Genomic DNA, 18,426 nt, shown 5'->3' on the forward strand with positions numbered 1-18,426 from the left:
TAAGTCGGTGGAAGGGATCTCAATACTTTGGAAACTATTTCATCTTCACTCAGAGAACCTTGACAATATTGGATTCCCATGACAATCTCATTTACTCTTTCCATCAATGTAGCAATTCTTTCATTGTCATCCATCTTCAAGTTCTCATATCTTACCCGGTAACCATCAAGTTTAGCAATTTTGACAGTAGGGTCACCTTCATTCAGAGTTTTCAATTTATCCCACATAACCTTTACAGATGATTTATCAGTCAATCCCATGATTTGTTGATCATTAAGTGCACACAGGAGGACTTCTCTAGCTTTGCACTCATTTTCAATATTTTTGTCCAAGTCTGCAAGAGCAGGATTGCCAAATGACGGATCATAAGGTGTATATCATTTCTCAGTGATCTACCAAATATCCTTGCCAAGACATCTAAGATCAGTCTCCATTAGGATTTTCCATATCCCATAATTTGTTCCATCAAGCTTAGGGATTTCTCTTCTGAAAATAGTTGCGGTGGATTTGAAGTATTAGTGCCCATAGGATCTACCTCAAGCAGTTAAGCTTCTGCAAAAGAGGACCAAAGCTCTAATACCAATTGTTAGGATAACTAGTGGACAATTGAGAGGGGGCGGTGAATTAGTTGTCAACATATTATATCAATTTAACCACTTTATAACCTTTAACTAGAGCACATAAACATATTTTAGTAAGCAATAAAACCTAAGAATAAAACAAATAAAAAAAATAGTGCAACCATACAACATAACACCATTATTTGTACGTGGAAAACCTAGTAAAGGAAAAACGACAGTGGGAAGCCTACCCACAGTCAAATGATACTTCTTCAGAAAGTATGTGATACAATGAGGGTCCTGCACATGCAGGAAGGCACACTTCCTAGAGCGTACTACTCATTACAAAGGAGTCTCACTGACTATAGAGAGGTTATAACTACCTCAAGATAATTGGACAACAATCTAGAAGAATGAAATGCCAGAGATAGCATATACCATACCTAATTATAGTCTCGGTTAAGCTCAATACCAGAGCCTTTTGACCTCTTACATAAACCCAATTAGATCTTCAATGATCAACCAAATCTCCTTTGCATATGATATTTCATTCCATGACCATGAAATCATCTACAATGAGATCTTACATCAATTTATACCAACCCTAAGGCATAAACCAATTAAGTCGGCCACCTAAAAGATATTACAATAAGATCATTACATACATCCATATTACAATGATATGCCATGTCAGCTTTAGACCAAAGCAACATTAACCAATCAATAAATCATCCTAGTAACGTGTAGAGAACATGTTAATATGATACTGGTTCATAACCTAGATAGGTACTAGACCTAATCTAGGTCCACCACACCAAAGAAATGTCTCCAACCAGTTGAGGCACCATCAAGGATCACCTTCTATATCATGAATTCCATCTAGAAGCCACACCAACACCACTTATGCATCTTGTCAAATATTCTCAGTAAAAGCTCTACTGGTAAAACCTTAAACCCTTACTGGTATAGGCTTACTAGAGTGTATGATAGCATCTGATCACCAATTCAATACCTATTGACCAAAACATGTTCCAAAACATGTTCGAAAGACATGTAACACATAAAACCAAACATATTCAATTGATCCAAACATGCTGGAAGTGTCAAACAAATAGTCCCTTCTATAGGGAACACTAGATCTTTTATTGGAAACCAAAACCTGTCTGTCGGTAACCAACCATAATAGCTAGTATTGACATCAATGACAAAACATCGATGCAACACATAATCAATTCCTCCATATTGTCAAGACTTTCATCAATTAGAGAAATCAAGCAAGCCTTGTCATCAGAGTTCAAATGAAATATATTTCCTTTGGTTTGAGTTTCGGATGCAATCTCCAATCCGGATCAACTGATAATCTTGTATTTTCCATCTTTAAATTGCAATTGACATCCTCTATCGATTATCTGACCTACACTCAAAATATTATGCTTCAATCCTTTAACATAATAAACATTATCAGTGTTAGTCTTACCATCCAAGGATATTGTTCCTTTGCCTTTAATCCTTAATGCCTTGTTATCTCCAAATCTGACTAGTCCACCAACAAATTCTTGCATAGTTAGGAATTTCCTCTTGTCACTGGTCATATGATGTGAGAAACCACCATCTATAATCCATTCATCTTTCTCTTCAATTTTAGCTGCTAAAGCCTTCTCCTTAGTATGAGTTGTATCAATGATAGGTTCTGGAGAATCATCCTTGATAGTAATAAAGACCCAATCTTTACTGGAGCTTTCATTACCAAATCCACTTACAGGTTCATCATCATCAGCAGTAATACCAAAATCATCACCACCAACATAGTAACATGGTTTATCCTTATTTCTTCTAAATCTAGCTCTTCTTTGATATTCTAGATTAGGCTTATAATTCCTCATAAATCTTTCATGATTCCTATTAGCTCTTTCAAGACATCGAGAAGTAAAATGACCAATCTTATTGCATGAAACACATTTGAAAGGCACCTTTTCTTCATACCTACTTCCAATTGGTCCTTTAAGGATTCACCAATCAATTAGGGATTCCAACTCTTCAAGTTCTCTATCTTCTCTCTTAATGTCTTCCAAATATTTGGCATATAAATCTTTCCATTCTATATTTTGCTTACCAGAGGAAGATGCTTTAAATGCAGTTTCTGTCTTAGAAGCACTCTAATCTCCAAGTTCCTCAAGCTCAAAAGCAGCCAATTTCCCAATTAATGTATCTCTAGTAACAAGAATACTTGACATTGTCTGTAGTTCATTAATTGCAGTAGCCTTCATCTTGTAAGCTGAAGGCAAAAATATTAAAATCTTTGACACAACCTCATCCTCATTAGCTGATCCACTACAATATTTGATTCCCATGACAATCTCATTCACTCTATCCATGAAAGAACGTATTGTTGGAATTTGATCATTTGATCAACTGGTAATGATTGTTTGCCTGATGCAACTGGTACATGTATGTTATTGCAAAAGATTAGAATGATGACTATTTTGTATGTTGTCATTGATGGAAACTATGTTTCTTAAGTCATCCAAGTCCTATAGTGCAACTCGTAAGACTTAACTAGTAATCATAAATAGTTTATACTAGAACCGGAAATTAGGACTTCAACTAGTAAAAGGCAGACAGAGTTACATTCCGACAACTGGTACGTGAAATGCATGAAGAATGAGATGATGTGGTTTTGCAAAAGCATTGAAAACTATTATATGAAGATATGTTCATGACTGCACAAGCATATTTGACTAGGTGAAAGAATTTTGATTCGAAGAACAAATGAGTTGTTAGAAACCTAACCGGTAGTTATTATAATCCTTAAGATTGATAAACTGGCATAGAATTTGATGTGCTAAGTCAGTGTATGACTTATGTAAGGAGTGTGTTGCAAGATTGACTAGATTCATTGAACCTAGGTAATTGTTCCAAAGTTATAGCTGACCTAATGATGTCTTTAAGATGTGTGATGAGGTATGAAGTGGGTGATGAGTATGAACTTGAATGTGTGAGAGATCATTAGCGAATGTTGTATCTCTAATATTGTGGTGATCAGAGGAATTCTTAGATGAAGTATATGTGATGATGTAATATTTTGAAGTAGATCTTATCAAACACAAAATGTGTTATAGGAGGATCTTCTCACTATTGTTATCCTAATAGTTACAATAGTTAAATTCCTTAACCAGGTAGGTCATAACAAGCCTTAAATATTTAAGTCCCCTAATGGGGAATCTCTCAAAAAGGGTGTTAAATCCTCACATGAGGTTGATCCTAATAGGTCATTAAGCTTCTCGCAAGGCTAATAGGTAAATCCCCTAACCAGGTGACTCTTAACCGGGTCTACTCCTAACAGGTTAATTTCATTGTAAGACCTTAACTGGTTAGGATTTCTATTTTGTACATAGTTATCTTATGGGTACTAACTCCCACCATGGTTTTTCCCATTTGGGTTTACCACGAATAAAATTTCTTGTTTTATGTGGCTATTATTCTATTGGTTGATTTCTTATGTGATTGTCTTTCTCATTTTCTTATCAAGTTTCAAGTTGTTAAGGTGCATAATCAGATTGGTGTTATTTTTACTTTCTCTAATTCGCCCCCCCTCTCAGTGCCTTATAAGTTCATCACTTATCTTCTCATCTTCTTCCATCTTCAAAGTTTCATAAAGAGTTTCAAGCTTTAGCCAGATCTGCTTTGCATTCTCCAACTCTATGACATTCAATAACTTCTCAGTAGATAGGGAGCTTAACAATGATTCTTTTTCTCTGACATCATTTTTAGCTCTCTTCTATTCATCAGTAGGTGTCATTGTTCCAGAATTAGGATCATGAGGTTATACCATTTCTCCACTATCTCCCAATCTTTATCTCCAAGACATCTCAAATGAATTTTCATTCACTCCTTTCATATTTTATAATTTGTACCTTCAAATATGGGACTCTCCTTCTAGTAGGGATTAAATGTAGAGTTGTGCCTATGGTCCGACATCATCCGACTGTCTGAAGTTGTGTACAGGTTCCCCAAGGTGGTCATCTACTAGAATGTTTGCCATACTTCTACAATTTCCTTAGTCCAAAGAACAAATTTGGCTAGTTAGAGAGTGAAAATAAGTCCTTTTCACCCTTCTCATCTCCTTTTATATCCTTTTCAAGTGTCTAGATGGGCATCCACCCTTCATAAGTTGTACTACTCGCGGTCTTTTGTACCTTATAACGCTTGTATTTTGTGTAATTGGTCTCTCATTTTCAGTCTATTTGAACAATTGGTTTCCTATCATCATCGTTGATCAATTGGCCTCTTTTATGGATTTTTTGGCCAATTTCTCGAGGGGGGTCCTTATATCCATGTCATTGTCTTGGGCATATTTATTGATTGTTATTTGAAACAATGCTCTAAATGACATTGTCTCAAAGAGGGGTAAAACACAGGCATCTAAAAATGGTCAACGTTTGTGGTGCCATACTTTAACATGTCCACATGACCTTCGCTTAGGGTTTTAACATCCTATTAAAATGTCCTCTATCTTGTGCATGTTAGATATTGTTATTGTTAAGATATGTTGTTGTCATTGATGTCAACATATTCCTATATCCTAGTATTGTAGATAGTTGTTTGGTGTTCTAGTGATTTCATTGATTTGATATGACTGGTTTATCTGTTTGGGTTGTTAGAATACTTCATTCCTTATTAGTTGGAGTGATCTAGAAGTTTACTTGATCATATTATTTGATCTGGCTTGTAGTTAAATATTTCTATTTTATGGTTGACATATTTTGGTGTTTATTTTGATAAGATCTGATATGATCATATCTTTGGCTACTGATTTGGGAGAATGTTTTGGATCATGTGTATCTTTAGTTCAGATGGTTTGTGATTTGGTGCTCTGGAAGCTATCTTTCTAACCTAAATTGTTGTTGTTGAGTGTTCTTGAGGTCTAGCATCTTTATCGATGAATGTGAATAAGTGGTGTTGATGTAGCTATTGGAGTTGGTTCTAATGTGCTTGTTGGTGTTTCCTGATCATGTATTATTCTTCTTGGCGGTACAAATTGATGATTGTTTGCATTCTTGGTAATTTTTCTGATCCAGTGATATTCTTCACGTTATGCAATATTCTTGGTAGTTTAGTATGTTGTGGTTGATTTTTTTGAGATTTGCAGTGGTGATGCATGTTTGGAGGTTTGGTTTAGGTCCAATGGTTGATTTATGTATTGTGTGATGTAATTTTATAATTGAGAGTTGAGGGTTTGGCTGACCTTGTAGTCAAGGTTTAAGAATTGTATAAATAGGTGGTATAGTCATATAATTTAGCTGTCAAAATGGTGTCTAGATTATCAGAGGAGTGGTGTATGTGTGCATAAGAGAATTTATCCTTCAATGTGGTGTATTGAGCAGAGATTGTTGCAAGCCAAACAAATGTGCCTAACTAGAACTATCATTAGGTATTAGCAGATGCTATATTTCTAGTCCATGTAATCCAAATTGTAGTCTGAATCTTATTGTAAGGCAATGAGCCTTCCTTGAGGGTTGAAACCCTCAAGGTCATCTTAATTTTGGTAGTGAGCTCTAGGCAGTGTGCCTAAATGCATGTGCATTCCCCATTGTAATATTTATACATACTACTACAAAGTATCATCTTATTGTGGGTAGGTTCCCATTGTGGTTTTTTCCTTAACTGGGTTTTCCATGTCAAAATCTTGGTTTCATGAGTGTTTGTTCTATTATGTTTACCTTTATTCTTTTTGCAGTTGTTTACATATGAGAATTTACTTAAATTGTTTAATCTAGTGAAAACCGATTCACCCCCCGCACTCAGTTTTTCTTCTTGGTTGCTACTCACAATTAGTATCAGAGCTAGATCCTCTAGAAGAAGCTTGATTGCTTGAGGAGATCCAAGATGGAAACTTATCTGTTCAAGAAGGAGATTCCTAGATTTGATGGAAGCAATTATATTTTTTGGAAGTATTGGATGGAAGTTCACTTGAAATGCCTTGGAGATGAGTATTGGAAGATTACAAAGAATGTTTACAATGTTCCTCAGAATGAACCGGTTGTTGTTGTTGAGATTAAGGATGTTGAACATAATATAAGAGCTAAGGAAGAATTTCTTAGTGCCTTTACTGATTAAGAGATGACTAATGTGATGGGTTTGTAGGTTGCACATGAGATCTAGAAGAAGCTAGAGACCTTGTATGAAGGAGATGCACAAGTTAAAGTTTCTAAGTTGTAGAGTTTGAAAGGCAAACATGAAGAATTGAAGATTGGAGAAGATGAAAATATATCAACCTTTATGGCTAAGGTGAATGATCTTGTCATGAATTTCAGATGTGCCAGTGGAACCCTTGAAGAAGATAAAATTGTTGCTAAGGTGTTGATATCTTTTCTTATTGCTTACAAACATAAGGTAGTTGTTATTGATGAGATCCAGAGTGTGACTATAGTGACTAGGGACATTTGGTCAAAAAGCTTATTGCATTTGAGTTGAGCAAATTTGGATAATCATATGGGAAGTCAAAGATTACATTCAAAGCCTCTATATCCAGAAAGCAAAAGTATGATCCGAGAGAAATTTATTGTTGGGTATCTAGATTTGAAAGAGAAAAGAGAGAAATGGAAGAGAAAGAAAGAGAATCGGATGATCTTGAAGCCCTTATTGAAAGGAGCCGATAAGTATGATGGAAAGTTACCTTTGAAATATTTCTCTTATAATAAGATATGAAATTTTTCTTCTAGGTAACCTAAGAGAATGTCTAGATATGATAAACATGAGAGGAATGATAGATCTGACAAGTATGATAGATATGACAAGCATAATAATGATAAATAATGATGAACAATAGATACCCCAACTGGAACTGAGAGGGGGGGTGAATCAGTACAGATAAAACTTTCTTAACAACTTATCTAGTTGAAGCAATACCAACTGGTTGTCATCATTACTGAACTTAACCACGACAATATCAGTTAAACACAATAAGACACTAGACACCATAAATTGATAAGTCTGAATACTTCAAATACGATCAATACATGACATCAACTTCCCCCATAAACATACGCATGTGATATGCAAGTAATACCATAACCTATTAACTTTGCATGGATAATATTTCAACCAAATAATTCAAAAACATCACATGAAAAATGCATAACACATAACACACAATTTTTTCACATGGAAACCCAAATGGGAAAAACCACGGTGGGGATGAATACCCACAAGCTTGTTTTGAACTCTTTTGAAGGTCGCCCTATTAGGAGCCTAGTCCGGTTAAAGACTTTACAATAGGTTCTACTAGGAATCGATCCTGTTAAAGATCACCCGGTTAAGGGATGGCTATATACCCTGTTAAAGGTTACCTCACTAGAGGATTTGAAGAACTCAATGATCTTGAGTCACCTGGTTACAGGTTTTACAATAAGCCTATTAAAGCTACACAGTGAAGGGATTTTCCAGCTGTTGAAATGATTAGAAGATAATAGGTAAAACTCTAATCTGATAATAGCACTACATGCCAAGGAAGATCCTTTTCATATCCTCTACTCTGCAATCACACTTTGCAGTTTTCCTCTTACTGGTCTCGCAAGTATCAAGTATCTCTTCAATCAGATACACACACAACATTTGCCAACAACAAACATCATCGACCTTATAGGTAATAGATAGGTCGGTAGCATAAACCATAAACCCTAAGAATCTTAGGTTTACAACATAGGCGGTCCAATCCTGACCGTCCAAACATATTGCATAGAGCATTAAAATTTCAAATAGATCACAATACAATCTGCATTGTTCATTCATCACCACACATGGGAATCAGTAACCCATCACACTCTCTTCTCATTCCGCTAAGGAGAATTATCATTACCAAGGTAGACTTCAAACACGATTGATCTTCTCATGCAAGATCCTTAAGAAAATCCTTCACATGTACAAAGCTGGTGTGGCACCTCACTCTCATTTACATCTCTTAGCTAACTCATCACAGAGTATCATCCATTACATTGCACAAGCTGGATCGCTAAACTGATAACCCTAGAGCTAAGACTACCAACTGGTAATCACACTTAGTGAAACCCCGACACCGGTTCATTGAATCTCCTCATACCTCTTCATATCGGTTCACTTGAATTTATTGACATCAATGGCAACATACATTATCATCATATCAACATGCTGATTCATCATATGCCAATGATATCCAATAGATAAGAGTAATAAGCCCTATTAGCCCTACCAAAAGTACATAAATCAGAAGAGACGCTACTATGCTACTGGTGAAGGTGTGATAGATGAAGAATTTCAAAATGGGAATAGAAAATGAATTTGTATTTATTGCTATCAAGCAAGATGATCTGGTATCAGTGAATCCTACAAGATGTATTATTGGGGAGAAAGCTTTAGTTGTTAATATTAAAGAGAAATGATGGTGGAATAGTAAGATTTAAAGATGAGAAAGCTTTTGTGATTTGTGGTAGACGTTCTATATCTTTCAATGGTAAGCATAATATTGATGATGTCTTGTATGTTTAAGGACTGAAGCATAATATTTTTAGTGTTGGACAAATGGTTGACAAGGGATATGATTTCCAATTCAAGAATAGTAAATGTAATATTCTTAATGCCTTTGGTATAGAGATTGCATCAGGTACTAAGACTAAAGTTAATATTGTTCACTTGAATGTTGGTGAGAAAAGTTGTTTGATTTTTCAGATTGATGAAAGTTGGCTTTGGCATAGGAGAATGTATCATGTTAATTTTGATTACATGGTAAGGATAAGTTCTACTCAAGATTTTAGAGGTTTGCCTAAGATGGTGAAGCCTTCTAATCTGGTACGTAAGGAATGTCAAATGAGAAAGCAAACAAAAAATTCATTTAAGAGTAAGTTGTATTCATCTAATGAATTGGTAGATCTTGTTCATATTGTCTTATGTGGTCCTACTAGAGTGAGAAGCATGCAGGGAGATAGATATTTCATGTTGTTGATTGATTACTATTCAAGGATAATGTGGGTTACCTTCTTAAGGGAGAAATAAAAAGCATTGGATAAATTCAAGATATTCGAACCCAGAGTGGAGACTGAGACTCAATTGAAGCTAAAGTCCATACGATTTGATAGAGGAGAATTTATATCAAGGGAGTTTGATACATTCTATGGGAGGAATAGATTTAGAAGATAATTATTTTCTCCTAAAACCCCTCAGTGGAATGGAGTTGTTGAAAGGAAAAACAAAACTATCTTGGATGTTGCGAGGACTATGTTGATTGAAGGAAATGTTGCACAAACCTTTTGGAGAGAATCTGTTAGCACTTTTTTTTACACGTTCAATCAGGTGCATGTTAAAGGTGATTCCAGTAAGACTCCTTGTGAGCTATGGTTTGGTCATGTTCCTACCATTACATATTTCAAAGTTTTTGTAAGTAAATTTTATATCAAGAGAGATGAGGATATAGGAAAGTTTGAAGCAAGATGTGATGAAGGAATCTTCATGGGATATTCTACTAAGAGCAAGGCCTACCTTTGCTATAATAAGAGACTAAAGAAGATAGTTGAGAGTGGAAATTTGAAGGTACATTAATGTCTTGGAAAGCAGATTAGAGCATGTGGATATGACTTTGATGATGAAGATATTCCTAAGCATCTGGAGATTGAGATCTTGAAGCAGAATAATATAGTGGAAATAGTTCATCTGGATATTGTTGCTACCAGTGAAAAAGTGCAAGAGCCTAAAAATAAGATTATTGAGAAGACTCCAAGATATGTAAGGTTGAATCGTTCAGAAAATTAGATTATTGGTGACCAAAAATAAAGGTGTGATGACTAGGAGAAGAATTGTTGTTGAAGAGATATGTTTGATTTCAAAGATTGAACCTAAGGATGTAACAGAAGCATGTAAGGATGAAAAATGGATAAAAGAAATGCAAGAATAGCTAAATCAGATAGAAAAGAATAATACTTGGGATCTTGTTCTGATACCTAAATATAAGAATGAGATTGGTACTTGTCAGGTAGGAAAATGAGCATAAGATTTAAAGCACAGACAATTAGCCAACCACAAAACTAAATTCTATGGAAGTAACTTTTATCACAATCAATAGAAGAATTGAAAACAATGTTAGGGTTCCCACAGATACTGAGAGGGGGGGGTGAATTAATATCTGACCGGTAATGAAATTTTCTTAAAACTGAATATGCAGAATATAAAGTAACAGTATACCGATATGCAAGAATTAATGCAAATAACAGAATCAAAAGCACCCACATGAAAAGAACACAATAACGCAAGATGTTTAATGAGGAAACCCGGTGTGGGAAAAACCTCGGTGGGATTTGTGACCCACAATATTCACTTACTGGCCAATAAGAGAATATTACTTACAATAGGGGCCTGCATATGCAGGAAGGCCAACTGCCTAGAGCTCACTGCTCAATAAGAAATCACACTGACTTACAATGAGGATTTACACAAATCCAATATTTTGTACAGCTTTATAGTAGCATCTTCAATGCCAGATTCAGTACCGGTTCTTGCTCTGTTCTTTACATATACCCTTGACCTACAATTCGCACATTAGGTCTGCCTTATAATTTTTTATTTTTTTTTATCCATATCCTACAAATGCCTACAATGATCTCTTTTATATACAAGAGTCATATTACAATTTTCCAAGTCAGCTTACAATGATAAACAAAATATTACATATCAAAAATCCCGTCGGCCTCTGTGTCGGTATACATATTTCCTTATGTGTTGGTGCTAGTGTAGAGCGATCTTCTGATGCCGGTGCACTATCTTGCCTGTGTTATACTTTGCCGGTATAATGTCTTGCCGGTGCCGGTGTAGAGTGATCTTCTGATGCCGGTGCACTATCTTTCCTATGTTATACTTTGCCGATATAATGTCTTGCCAGTGCCATAGAATTGCAAGGTTGCCTGAGTAATGCTTTGCCGATGCCATAGGATTGCAAGGTTGCCATCAATGACAAAACCTTCAATCACACACAATGTCTCATTGGAGTGCCCATATGCCAACAAACAAGAAATTCAAAAGAAATAAAAACCATCACCAATGTCTCCTTCAATTGACCTCCATTGTCCTTCTTTCTCCTCCAAATATCTTGTTTTGTGGATCTCACTTATGAGTGGAATAAGCAAGAAAGCAAGATTACAAGATGATTTTGACAGCGTGAGGATACTAGAAACATGGTTGATTGAAAAGATTTAAGAAACGCATCCAATTTATAGGAAAATTAGAGAGATGAGCAAATTAGCATGAAAAGAGTTAAAGAGGCAATTTGATTCAAAAATTGGGAAAAAGGATTGAAAGAAGAAGGTTATGACACCTTCTATTTCATAAATCATGACACATTTCCAATAAAAATTGCAAGGACTAAATGCCAAGTTAAGTGCTATGACATGATGCCATGTCAAGCACTATGGTGCATGAGAAATTTATGCCTCCACTCTATGACAAGCGGAGAACAAAAATAGGGACAACTAGAGAGGGACAAATTAGTTGGAAATTAGAATTGAAAAATTACGAAAATAGGTGGAGAAAATGGAATTAGAAATTAGGAAATTAGTAAATGAGGAAAAATTAGGAAAAAAGGTGAAATTAATTAATAAATTGTCATTCACTAATTAATTCACAAAGGGGGAGTAATTAGCCAATTAAATGAATATTTAATTGTGACAAGAGGAGACTTAGGATTAAATAAAAAAAATTATTTAACCTAAAAGGGAAATGATGAATAGGATTAAATGAATAAATCATGAAACCCTAGGAGAAAATTAGAGATGAAAGGATGTTGATTAGGTCATGAAAATATTGGAATGATTGATGCAATTGATATACCGTTGATTTGACCATGGTTAAATGATGAGAATTGATAATTTATAAAGTGTCAACATTGGTTGACAAGGATCAATTACAAAATGATCAATAATTGACCAAGGATAAAATTGATAGGCGTGAATTAAGGAGGACAAATGATTGATCGGTCCAAATTTATGAGAAATGATAATTGATTGAGATCGATGACAAATCAATCAAAGATTGATAAAAGGTCAACTTGATGAAGATCGAATGAGAAAATACCAATGATGAATCCATCATAAATTGATAAGGAATTGACAAATTGATGATTGACAAGGAATCCAAAATGATTCAAAATGACTAATAATAGATCAAAGATTGGTTGAACATGACAAAGATCAAGGACAAAACCTCAATTCGACATCAAGAAGGGTTGGCGATGTCCAATTGACATTATAAAATGTTTACAATGATAAAGATTGAGGACAAAAATCCTAATTCAAAATGGCAAAGGGTTGACAATATCCAATTGATGTGATAAAGATTGATAATGACCAAATATTGAAAGTCATGATGATGTTGACAAGACCTAGTTAAAAATGCAAATAAATAACAAGATGTCGACAAATGATGAAGATCAAGTGCACTAAATAGAAGAAATGTCAATAAGATGTGACAACCTAAAATAAGGTCACGTGAACATGTTAGAGTATGGCACCACAAGCATTGATCATTTTTAAACACCGATAGTACTAAATGGGTGTTCCAGAATAAACTGAATGAAGTTGCTGAGGTGGTAAAAAATAAACCAAGATTGGTATGTCAAGGGTGTTCTTAGACGGAAGGTATTGACTATGAAGAAACTTTTCCTCTTGTAGCCAAAATTGAGTTATTAGATTGTTGATTGCATATGCTACTTACAAGAACTTTAAGGTATATCAGATGGATGTCAAGTCAGCCTTTTTGAATGATGATCTTGAAGAGGAAGTATACATTAAGAAACTGGATGGATTTTCTTTATCAAACAAAGGAGATATGCTATGCAGACTGAAGAAAGCACTGTATGCACTAAAACAAGTCCCTCGAGCCTGGTATGCAAGATTGGATAAGTATTTGTTACAATTGGGATTTTGTAAAGGTATTGCTGATAGTAATTTATAATTCAAAGTTGAGAATGATAACATTTTGATTATTGAAATCTTTGTTGATGATATCTTTTTTGGAGGTGATGATATTTGAGTATGAAGTTTGTTGATGATATAAAAAAGGAATTTGAGATGTCAATGATAGGTGAGATGAAATTCTTCTTAGGATTGCAGAATACTTTGCTCGGTAAAGGTATTTTCATTTGTCAATCTAAGTATGTGAAGGATTAGCTTATTGTAAGCCTATTAGAACTCATATAGTGATTAGATGCAAGTTGTCTAAGAATGATGAAATCTCATAAAATTAATTAGACCTTGTATAGATCTATGGTTGGTGGATTGTTGTACTTAACTTAGAATAGACCATATATTATGCATGTTGTTTGTCTTTGTGCTAGATTTCAATTAGATCCTAAAGAGACTCATGTTACTTCTATGAAGAGGATTTTCAGATACTTGAAGGGGACTGTTGACTATGGTTTATGGTATCCGAAGAATGATGGTCTCCATATGTGTGCCTATACTTATGTTGACTGGGTTGGAGATTTTGATAAAAGGATGAGTACCACCAGTGGAGCATTCTTCTTGGAAAAGAAGTTGATTTCACGCTCCAGCAAGAAACAAGATGTTGTATCTTTATCTACTGCTAAAGCTGAATATATTATTGTTGGTAGTAATTGTACTCAAGTAGTTTGGATGAAGAAGTTGTTGAAGGATATTAGAGTGATTTATGATGAGCCTACTATTATATATTGTGGCAATTCAAGTGCTATCAATATTTCAAAGAATCTGGTGCTACATTCTAAAACAAAGCATGTGTCTATAAAATATCATTTCTTGAGGGAGAAAGTCAATGATGAGGAAGTTAGATTGGAATATGTATCTACAAAGGATCAGATTGCATATATTTTCACTTAGCCTTTTCTTGTAGATACATTTATCTATTTGAGAGACAAGTTAGGGGTCTTTGCCCCTCCTATTGAGAATTAGATGCATGGAGTTGCATCAATCCGTTGAATTTTGGAGCCTTATCCCTTTGTCTGGGTTGATGAGTTAGTGTTGCTACTCAGCCTGAGTAGTCAATGGTCCAGTTGATTAGTGAATTGAGATTATCATAAGGGGGACTGATTGTGCTTCTTAGAAGACTGTTTTGAGGGAGAGAGCATAATTCTATATTTTGTCTTTGGCGTTATTGTCAAAGGGGGAGACATTCACATGAAAAACTACTTTATCTTTGGAGATTTTTGTACATGATCTTAGGGGGAGTTTTTAGTTTCCTTTGCATTGTTTGTTTTTCACATTCATATGGTGCCATCAATACCAAAGGGGGATATTGTTGGATATTGTTGCTGCAAGGATATGTTGTTTTCATTGATGTCAACATATTCTTGTATCTTGGTATTATAGAGAATTGTTTAGTGTTTCGGTGATTTCATAGAGTTTATGTGGAAAGTTTATTTATTTGGTTTGTTGGAATAATTCATTCATTATTGGTTTCAGTGATCTGAAATTTTACTTGATCATATTATTTGATCTAGTTTGTAGTTCAGTCTTTCTATTATGTGGTTGGCAGAGTTTGGTGTTTCATCCGGTGAGATCCAATATGATCAAATCTTTGGCTACGGATTTGGGAGAATTTTTTGGATGTTTTTTTGAATCTTTAGTTTAGATGGTTCATGATTTGGTGCTCTCTAAGCTATCTTTCTAATCTGAATTGTTGTTGTTGAATGTTCTTGAGTTCTAGAGTATTGAACAATGAATATTTGAATAAGTGGTGTTGGTACAACTATTGTGGTTGGTTCTCATGTGCTTGTAGGTGTTTCCTAATCATGTCCTATTTGTCTTAGTGGTCTGTATTGATCCTTGTGTGCATTCTTCATAATTTTTCTGATCTGGTGATATTCTTTGTGTTATGTGGTATTTTGTTGAAATCCAAAAACACTGAGAGGGGGGGTGAATCAGTATCTACCAGAATGATCAATTTTACGTTTATTTAACCATGCATTCACCAACCAGTATCCTAGTACATATATAAATGAAATAATTAAAGTAACCAATAGGCCAATCACACAAATATACACCATAACACAAAAATTTATACATGGAAAACCTCAAAGAGTAAAAACCACGGTGGGATTTTTGACCCACAATATCAATCCACTGGCCATATGAAAAGATATTACAAAATATGGGGACCTGCACTTGCAAGAAGGCTTACATCCTACATCACATTGCTCAATCACAAAAGGAGTGTCACAGACTACATACAAATCCAGACTACAATCAGGAGAAATGATTGAACTGTATGGATAGCATCTTCTATACCTGAATAAAGTTCTGATTAAGCTCTGTCTGTACCTGTCTGAAACCCTAAACCCTTACCGGAATAATCCTTACATGAATATCCTTACATACATAATCTCTCTCATATGTTTTTCATCTCCTTTACATTCCATAACCTTACTTATTCATGATCTATCAAAATGATCTAACCAACTGATCTATATACCCTTTACAATTTATTATGCCTTATATTGGCTTACAAAGATAATTACAATATGAATGTACATGTTGGCTAGACATTATAAATACATGAACATAAAAAATAATTGCTAATGTCGGATCCAAAATATGTCAGCCTCCAATATCGATAACCTGATTCTAAACCATGTTGACCTGCATTGTCGGTAATTAAAGAAATCTATCCAACCTACCAGTGCCAGTTACGGTGCCAATGAAGTGTCTGTGAAGTTTCTGTCGGTACACAACTAACCCAAAATATGAAGCTGAGACATGTTGCCATCAATGACAACATATTGAAACCTAGAAATTGATTGTCAGTTGCCAACAATCTCTCGCTTTGACATTGATGGAAACACTCATGTGAAAAATGGTAATGGTTTCCATCTGTCGGTTACAACTTGAGCCTACAACCCCTGAGCTAAATATCCATCATGATCAATACAAAATTATCCATACCTCTAATGTCAAGAATACTTTTTTCACTACTTATACTCCCCCTTTGACATCAATGTGAAACATATCAAAAACTGAGATGAAGAATGAAAGATTATACAAAGAATGTCCCAAAATACCTTACTGGAGCTAAGTGAAGTTAAAAATTTCCAGATAGGCTTTCTCCAAAAGTTCTAGATAGGTATCCCAACTAGATTTGAGTGAGTTGGAGACAGATACTAATCCATTTAGCATATGGGCATATGACTCTTTATCTTTAAGCTTTGTCGGTGTGGGCTTACCAACCAGATCTATACACTCCTTCTTATGTACACTTAATGAGGTCCAAGCGTGGACTTACCAAACCTCTGAGACCTCTAGCTCTTCTTATAATTTTACCCTTATCTCTCTGAAGAGCTAAAACTTGAGCTTCATATAATAAAATCTGACCATCAATAGATGTTGTCAAATAATTTGAGCCATCAAAATAATTGACTATACCCACAATTTTCTCCTAACAATTCCTAACCTTTATCTAAATGAGTTGTAAGTGAACTTGTGTTACAACATGCTCTATAAATATTAGTACACTACCTCAATGCATTATCAATCAATTTCACCTTATCATTAATCTCTTTCTTCTCTAAATTAATCATTTGATCAAATGTTTCTCTCTTAGCTTGTGTATATCTTTCCAATTCCTATCAGTCTAGTATCTGTTATAAAGATTGAAAGTCCTTTGAAATGTGTTCTATGATTATTTTAAGCTTGTCGGAGGGCTTGCTTCTTTATCAAATTTGCACTCTAGGACAAGTCTATACAAAATAGGGATAGACTAATCAATAACTCCTTTGTCCATAGATCCTTCCTTCATCATTTTTTGTGCAACCATCATCATGATTTTAGTGGACCTCATCTCAGTTATTCTTTTATTTTCAACTTGTGAGGTGTCAATTGACAACAATGATGGGATCACTATCGATTCCCTACCAGATTCCTCTACCTTCTTCTTTGATGGTTTGTCAACTTTTGTAGATTCTTCTCTTGCACTGGTGGCTTCACTACTTGGTGCAACATCAGTAACTGCTAGTTCCTCCTTATGAACTGTGACCTCAACCTATATATTCTTATCCGAAAGAATATTGTCCTCAACATTTTTAACCTGTACATTTTGTGAATCTATCTGTATATCTACAATAGCCAATAATGTCTCTATATTATATACATTAGATTTTATCAGGGGCACTATATCCAATATCTCAATATCCTTCAAAACTATAGATGACGTACCTACTATACCTTTTCCTTTCCCTTCACCTGGGATGTCTATAGTAATAGTTTTAGGCTTTGGTGAGATATAAAAACTAGGGTTTTTCATTAAAGAATTGAATCCATGCCTTTTGGGTCTCAGTGATAATCTCATTAACCCTACCTAACATAAGACTAACTATCATGTTCTTGCTATGAAAGATTTTTTCTATCTGCAACCTCAAGTGTCTTATCCAACTCTTTTGGAGTAATGGATCCATAGGTAGTTAACAACTCTTGAATCTTTGTATGCTTGTCCTCTTGCATTGCTGATAATCTTCTAGCATCTAGTTTATTGTATAACTATGTCGGTATTTGGTTTTTAATTTCTAACAAGGCTTTCTTATATATATCCAAATACAACAAAACTTATTCTTCTACTTCTCTCTGTTTATCATTATCTAAATGTTCATAATAAAACTATACATTCTTTAACATACCATCTTTATTAATTTCATCAACCAATTTTGCACAAGTCTTTGATGGAATAATAGTTACATTATTAGAAGAAAGTACCAGATCTATGCCATCCATCTTCTTTCTTCTTCCAATACTAGATGGGTTAGAAGGTGTTTCTTTTGTATCTTTCGTTTTTGTCGGTAGCTTGAATGTAACCATTTTAAACGGTTGCTTCCTTGTTTCCTCCTTTG

This window comes from Cryptomeria japonica, chromosome 4 (genome assembly GCF_030272615.1).
Source record: "Cryptomeria japonica chromosome 4, Sugi_1.0, whole genome shotgun sequence".
NCBI classification, from domain to species: Eukaryota; Viridiplantae; Streptophyta; class Pinopsida; order Cupressales; family Cupressaceae; genus Cryptomeria; species Cryptomeria japonica.